Source organism: Rousettus aegyptiacus, unplaced genomic scaffold (assembly GCF_014176215.1).
Source record: "Rousettus aegyptiacus isolate mRouAeg1 unplaced genomic scaffold, mRouAeg1.p scaffold_m13_p_17, whole genome shotgun sequence".
In the NCBI taxonomy this organism is placed as follows: domain Eukaryota; kingdom Metazoa; phylum Chordata; class Mammalia; order Chiroptera; family Pteropodidae; genus Rousettus; species Rousettus aegyptiacus.
Genome location: NW_023416292.1, coordinates 31,549,425 through 31,557,572, shown reverse-complemented (window position 1 = coordinate 31,557,572; position 8,148 = coordinate 31,549,425). Strand labels below are relative to the sequence as shown.

Sequence of the window (8,148 nt, the reverse complement as noted above, 5' to 3'; positions counted from 1 at the left end):
CCGCTCGCCCGCAGACAACTCAACCCAACATACCTTCCGGACTGCTGCTTTCACTGGACCGCATCATACTGCTCTTTCTTTATCTATCCATTAACTTAACCAGCATCTATCAAACACCTGTTACTTGCCAGGCTCCACCAGTACGTATTATTAGAGATACACTGAATAGAAAGGGTTAGTCTCTGTCAAGAAAGAGCCTACAATCTAATCAGGATGAAAATATTTATAAATAAGTGATTGCAATGCAACATATTAATTGCTGTTACAAGCATAAATATAGTTTGCTATGGAAACCTGAGGAAGGGCATCTAATCCACTCTTGATTGGGTTGTTAAATTGTAGGTCAAACTGTGCTATTTAGATGCAGCATAATTTGCACAAGGCCTTTGACAAAGTTTCTCATCATTTCTTTTTGAACAAGACAGAACGTATGCCAGAGATAACTGGTCGAAGGATAGTAGGGAACTGCTGGAGGAAATGAGAAATTTTCATTTGAAGAAGATGAAAGAGAAGCTAAGAATTTTCTCCTAATGACATCCCTGTATCTATTCTGTGTAGGTCTACAGGGCACTACAAATAGGTGGAAGTTAGAAAAACGAAAACTTTGGCTGGACGAAAGGAGGAACTTTCTAAGACTTCGAGATGAGTCATAATGAAATGGGCTACAGTTTTGAAGGGCAGAATGTCTTATACTGAAAGTCACAAGCAGAGGCTAGAGAATGTTGGATGACTCCTTAATTTGGGCAGTTGGGCTAAATAATATCCAAATGTCCTTCTAATGCCACACATCTTTGGGGAGGATCTGAGATGAAGAGGGAGCGTCACACATGTTACAGTCCACGAGCAGCAAAGAACAGGCCTTGTGTACATGTACCCTGGAAGATGCGTGTTCTTTGTCCAGCCATCTGAGAACACAGTCAGAGGTCCCTATCAGCGGTGTTATCTTTAAATACAAAGCACATGACGTGGTTAAATGTGCACAAACACATTTCTGCCCAAGCCATCAATCAATGAAATAAATGACTGGATTAGACTGCCCAAATATATATATTTATATGTTTAAATAAGAGACCAGTTCAATTTCAGCTCAAGAACACTTTTATAACCCACTGTGAAAGATGGAGTGATTTTTTAAAATTGTTTGATCTTTGTAAAGAGAAAAAGGAAATTCAATATACGGAGTGCTATTTAAACAACATCAAGGCTATGATTCAAGAAAACAAAAGGCAGGAAATTCGAAGTCTAGGTGTGATGTGTTAACCTTCATTCCAGCTGCCATGTCCATTCACAGTGACAGCTGAATAGAAAATCGAAACAGTTTTAAAATATATTTACTTAAGAGAAAATATGGCAAAGACCTTTTGTCCTATTTATGGGAGAAAGGATTAAACGCTGACTTACCAGAGCATCTTAAAAACATTTTACAAGTTCAGAAAATATTTGCTAATTCTATTTATTTAACCATATGTAAATCAGCTGTGCGATTCAGGGGCAGATTTTCTAGCAATTGATTGAGCTAAGCGAATCAGGTTTCTCTTAGCTTTCTAAGGGATCGTATTGAGATAAAGTATTTGTATCTAGACCTGTTGAAAGTGCCTGGGTAGGTGGAGCAGAAACTGCAAGAGGCAGCAAAGGCTACAGGGAGCATAAAATGATAATATTATGTTTTCTTTTTAGTACTGGTCAAAAGAGGAGAAAGTACCCAAGGCGAGGGCCCATTCACCCTCAGGACGGTGGTGTTCCCATCGTAGGACTGGCATGGGCTGCTCATTCAGCGCCAGGCCTTGCTGTTGGGGGCGTGGCCTGATCTCCCCGTCTTGCTTAGCAGAGGATGGGAAGGTGTGTTTTCAGAGGCTGTATGTGGAAAAGACATGGAAGAATAAGACTACCAGAGGACACAGGTGCCAAGTTGTCCAGTGCTAGGAATAGATGTGCGTTGGTCTGTCCTGAGCCTTCCTGTGATTCCTCTGGCCTCCTCAGCATGACATGCAAGGCCGCTCACCATCCTTCCCAACTTGTGAGGTTCCTTTTCTGTCATTCTGCTGATCCTGTCCTACGTAATCCTCACAGCAAACCTCTCACACGTCCGTCTTTGCTTATGGCGACAATTGTGCTGCGGATGTCCTTCTACCACTTCCCTCTGACTCCGGCAGTTCATCCTCACGCTCAGCTCAGACGTCACAAAGCCTTCTCCGCTGCCTGCTCTCCGTACGGCAGGCGGCGCACTGTGTTACCGCTGCTGGATTTCTATGTCCTCGCATGGTAAAATGTAGGCTCCTGGAGGATAAGGACCTTGGCTTTTCCATCATCCTATTGTACTTGTTTTCATGTCTTCAACAGTCGGTAGAGTAGCTGGTCCACATTAGATGAATAAATCAATGACACTGGTAAAAGAACTGAGTTTGTTATCTTTTAGTAGCACCTAGTTATGCGTAAAACATCAATTATTATGTTACATTTTTTTGTTTTAAATCATTAAGTCGAGTTCCTTAACACAGTACTTTCTGGGCTTTATTTTTGTCGAGTATCAATGTGTCCACTGAAATAGTGTTATATGATTTTAAAGAGAGAAACTCTCAGGAGGACTTGGGATGACTTCTTGACTTTGCTGTGCCATGGGGAAGCATTCCGAAGGCAGCACCAGGCCCTAGACTCAGCAGCGTGCCCACAGGTGTCCACTTCTGGGGAGGACTTGCCGCCTCACTGCAGGATGAGGTCTGCAGGGAGCCCCGAGGTACTGACCCCCAGAGGCTGCCTCTGCTACAAAGAGTCACCTTGCTCAAGGTCTCACCCTTCCTGGGGCAACCCTTGGCCAGTGACTGCGGCTGGAATTTAAGGCGCCCAGTGTGGGCCACTCTGCTGGGCAATACTGCCCTAGAGCTCCCCACCCGGGTGCTCTGCTGGGTCTGCACTGGTTTGATTGGTCCCTCTGCCCCGTCCTGCTTCCTCTCCCTTCCTTTCCGGCTATCATAGAATTTGCATCCCGATGTCTGTCTCGGGAGCTGCTTTCAGAGAAGACCTCACGTGTCTTTCTTCAGGTGGCCAAAGAAGGGCCAATTCAGAAAACCTTAATCTAGGCTAAAATACTCTACCATTTGTGTCTAGACTGTCGTAATCTCACAAACTTATATTGCAAAGGGTCAGGTCAGGATAAAAAATATTGGCTGGCGTTGTATCACTGTGCAACACAATCAGGTGTAAGTGTGAAAACAGCATTCTATGCAGATTGCAAGGGAAGCCCATAATTTAGAGCACAGACTTGGGGATCAGCCGGACCTGCTGACTGGTAAGGTGACTTTGTTACTTAAACTCTCTGTGTCTCAGTTTCCTTGTGTATAAAAAAGGGGGAAGCAATAATATTTGCCCCAAATGGTTAGTCCGAAGCTCGAGTGGGATAAGGCTTCGAAAGGGCTCATCGCAGTGCCTGGCACAGCGGAAAAGCTCAGCGAAGGGTCACTGTAGCTACTGCCACTGCTGTCACTGCAATGCCAACTGTTCCGCCCGTCTGATCACGAGGACCTTGATTGCTGCAGTCGCCCTGTGGGACAATGTAGTTGTACATAGTCACAAGTAGAGGAGAGTCCTGTCATTCCCAAAAGTTAAAAAGTGGACTTTTTAAAAGGTTGGCACGTAGGCTGAGCTGCCTGATAACAAAGGTGAGCAGGGAATGGAAAATACAGTTGTCGGTTTCATAGACTTTTCTCTGTTATTCGTCCATGTTTTTTTTTTTTAATTTTTATTTTTTAATTAGTTGACAGTCAATATTATTTTACATTAGTTTCAGGTGTACAACATAGTGGTTAGACATTTTTATAATTTATGAAGTAACCCCTTTGATTAGTCCAGTGCCTACCTGGCACTATACATAGTTATTACGATATTATCGACTACATTCCCTGTGCAGTATTTCACATCTCTGTGACTCTTTTATAACTACCAATTTGTACTTTTAATCCCTTCACCTTTTTTCACCCAGACCCCCAACCTTCCTCCCATCTGGCAATCACCAGTTTGTTCTCTTATCTATAAGTCTCTTTTCATTTTGTTTGTTTGTTTATTTTTTTTCTCCTTAGAGTCTACACATAAGTGAAATATATGATGTTTGTCTTTCTCTGTTGACTTATTTCACTTAGTATAATACCCTTTAGGTCTATCCATGTTGTTGCAAATGGTAAGATTTCATTTTTTATAGCCGAGTAGTATTCCATTGTATGTACAACCTCTTCTGTATCCATTCATCTATTGATGGGTTCTTAGGTTGCATTTCTTGGCTATTTTCAATAATGCTACAGTGAATATAGGGGTGCATAACTCTTTAGGAATTAGTGTTTTGGTTTTCTTTGGATAAATACCCAGAAGTAGAATTGCTGGTCATAAGGTAGTTCTATTTTTAATTTTCTGAGGAAACTCTAAACTGTTTTTTGTAGTGGCGGTAACAATTTGCAATTCCATCAACAGTACACGAGGGTTCCCTCTTCTCCACATCCTCTCCGACACTTGTTTTTGATTTACTGATGATAGCCATTCTGACAGGTGTGAGGTGATACCTCATTGTGGTTTTAATTTGCATTTCTCTGATGATTAATGACATTGAGCATCTTTTCATATGTCTATTGGCCATCTGTATGTCCTCTTAGGAGAAATGCCTATTCAGGTCCTTTGCTTATTTTTTAATTGAATCGTTTGATTTTTTTGGTGTTGAGTTGTGTGAGTTCTTTATAAATTTTGGATATCAACCCCTTATCAGATGTATCATTGGTAAATATCTTCTCCCATTTGGTAGATTGTCTTTTCATTTGTTGATGGTTTCCGTCATTGTGCAAAAACTTTTTAGTATGATATGGTTTCATTTGTTTATTATTTCTTTTGTTACATTTGCCCAAGGAGATATATCAGAAAAAAATATTACTAAGAGCAATCAGAGAGTTTACTGCCTATATTGTCTCCTAAGGGAGTTGTAATTTCTGGTCTTATATTTAAGTCTTTAATCCATTTTGAGTTTATTCTTGTATATGGTATAAGGAGGCGGTCCAGTTTCATTTCTTTTGTGTGTATCTGTCCAGTTTCCCCAACACCATTTATTGAATAGACTGTTTTTACCCATTGTATATTCTTTCCTCATTTGTCATAGATTAAATGATCATACAGGTGTAAATTTATTTCTGGGCTGTCTATTCTATTCCATTGATCTATGTGTCTGTTTTTATGCCATTATCATGCTGTTTTAATGACTATTGCCTTGTAGTATAGTTCAATATCAGGTAATGTGATACCTCCAACTTTGTTCTCTTTCTCAAGTTTGCCAAGGCTATTCGAGGTCTTTTATAGTTCCATATAAATTTTAGAATTGTTTGTTCTAGTTCTGTGGAAAATGCCATTGGTATTTTAATGGGGACTGCATTGAATCTAAAGATTGCTTTGGGTAGTATGGCCATTTTAACAATGTTAATTCTTCCTATCCATGAGCACAGTTTGTGTTTCCATTTATTTGTATCTTCTTCAATTTCTTTTTATCAATGACATAATTTTCTGCATGCAGGTAGGTCTTTTACCTCCTTGGTTAAATTTATTCCTAAGCATTTTTTTTAATGCAATTGTAAACAGGATTGTTTTCTTAATTTCTCTTTCCAACGGTTCATTATTGGTGTATAAAAATGCAACTGATTTATGAATATTAATTTTGTATCCTGCTACTTTACTGAATTCATTAATCAGTTCTAACTAGGAAATCTCTAGGAGTGGGGCTGGTTACCCATCAACAAAATAGCCCCTGACAATTTGCGAGTTGGGTAGAGTGGAGTCTCAGGGAGTCACCCAGGTGGAACTAGTGGAGCTCACCAGGCCAATACAGATTCAGATTTGGCCGTGTGGGGAGAGGGCTCAATGCAGGCAAGATGGTACCCACCTGTAGGCTGCACAGGAGGAGGGCTCAACAAAAGAAAAATGGCAGCCATCCCTCCAGCCATTGCTCTGAAGACACAGAACTCAGTCAGTCCCTATATGTCTCTGGCACCTCCCAAGCTGCTGCCTCAGGAGCCCAGGGAGAGTGCCTCCAAGCCAGTGAGTCTATGCCCTGACCCCTTAAGGAGATGTTTGAGTGTCCAGCTGCCTTCCATCTCACCCAATCAAGTGGAATCCCTACTGATTTTTACAGCCAGCTTTTGTGGGGAATCCTCTTCTGGCAATGGAACCCTGGATTGGGGAGCCCCAGTGTGGAGATGGAGCCTCTTGCTACTCCGGGGCGACCTCCCCAGTGAAGATATCCCTCCCGATGCTCAACGACCACATGTAGGTATGAGACCAACTCATTTTATACTTCCACTCTTCCTACCAGTCTCAATGTGGTCCCTTCTTTATATCCCCAGTTATAAGAGTTCTGTTCAGCTAGTCTTCAAATTGTTTTCCAGGTTGATGGCTTCATAATTTAGTTGTAATTTTAATGCAGTTATGGGAGGAGGCATGCACAGCATTTACCTACTCTGCCATCTTGACTGGAACCTCTGCTCAAACTCTATTCATTCCCTTTTACCTTTATTGGTTTATTATTTCTTCACTTCAGGTTTAATTTGCTTTAAGTGCTCTTGCTTCCTAAGGTAGAAAAGTTCAGTTGGAAGAACAAATAAGCTTGAATGGATAAGATAATCCTAAAAAAGAAGAGTATTAAGTTGGGCTTGCTATATTAGATATTAAAACATACTATAAAGCCTTTATAATTAACATAGATATATGTTAGTGTATGAATAGATAGACTGAGCAAAAGGAAAAATCGAAAAGTAAATCTAACCGCATACAGATGCTTAGTGTATGATAAAGGCAGCATCTCAAATCATCAGGAAAAAGATCAACTTTTTAAAAAAATGAACAAATTAATTAGGATAATTGAATAGGATAATTATTAGGATAATTGAATAGTCACATAGAAAGTAATAAAAGCATATGCATCCCTTATACTGTACACTAGGAAAAATTCCAAGTGGATCATACAAATTCGAGTACCAAAAAAAAAAAAAAAAAAGTTGAATTTCTCTATAACCTTAGAGTAATAAAAACTTCATTTAAATACGATACACGGAAAGGGTTTATAAATGTGATTGCATAACAATTTTTAAATTCTACATGGGAAAATACATCATAAGTAAAGTAAAAGACAAGAGATAAACTACATGTAATTTCCAATTGAAAGGATATACAGAGAACAAGCTAACATGTTAAAAAAAAACACTATGAAGACACAGTGAGCAAAATCCAGGCTGTAGGAAACTATAACTTGAAGTGTGGTTTTCAGAATAACAAAACAATAAAGTACAATTTTTAGAAAAAGCAATGAAGAATCTATAGATTAAAAGAAATTTAAGAGACATATTAACCAATCACAAAGTATGAATTTTATTTATATCCCATTTAAACCTCACACTTAAAAATATATATAAAAATAAAAAGAAACATGTGTAGGACATTCAAGGATATTTGATAATACAAAGGAATTATTGGGGGGTTTTGTGTGTTGATGGTACTGTGATTATGTTAAAAAGGAATCTTTGTTTTGGAGACACATACTGAATTATATAGATGAAATTAGTTTTAAATACAACAAAATCAGAGCTCAAGGCAAAAAAATTTTTTTTTTCAGGCAAGGCAACCCTTGGTTGACCTCACAGATTGCCAGATTGCAAGGACCTTGTCTGCTTACAATCCATTATTTTTTATTTTTTATACCTACAGCACCTGGTCTTCCGAGGTGGCCTCCCATCCAAGTACAAACCAGGCCCGACCCTGCTTAGCTTCAGAGATCAGACAGGATCAGGCTTGTTCAGGGTAACATGGCCATAGACTAAAAATATTTTATAGACAAAATTTTTCCTCGGAAAAATCCCTTAAATTACCCATAAAGTTCAGAACAGAGTCTGCCATCTTTAAATAATTCTAACAGTTTTTCCCTCAAGTGTTGGAACATGTGAGTATTTCTTAGTGCCAAATGCAATAGAGGGCATATATTTAGGAGACAAACTGTATAAAAAAAATGTGTATCATTAAATTCTAAAACTGTTAGTCGTACTGAGAGCATAGAGTTGAATTTATAAAAGTGAAGTGTGCATCAGTGCGATGCCACATGGTCCATATTAAATTGTCCTATCATGTGACACAACT

The 8,148-nt window shown here is 39.3% G+C and overlaps 1 pseudogene; it reads right to left on the bottom strand.

Annotated features, from left to right (window-relative positions):
- Window positions 1–7,713: 7,713 nt before the first annotated feature.
- Window positions 7,714–7,832, bottom strand: LOC118613036 (annotated as a pseudogene).
- Window positions 7,833–8,148: the final 316 nt, after the last annotated feature.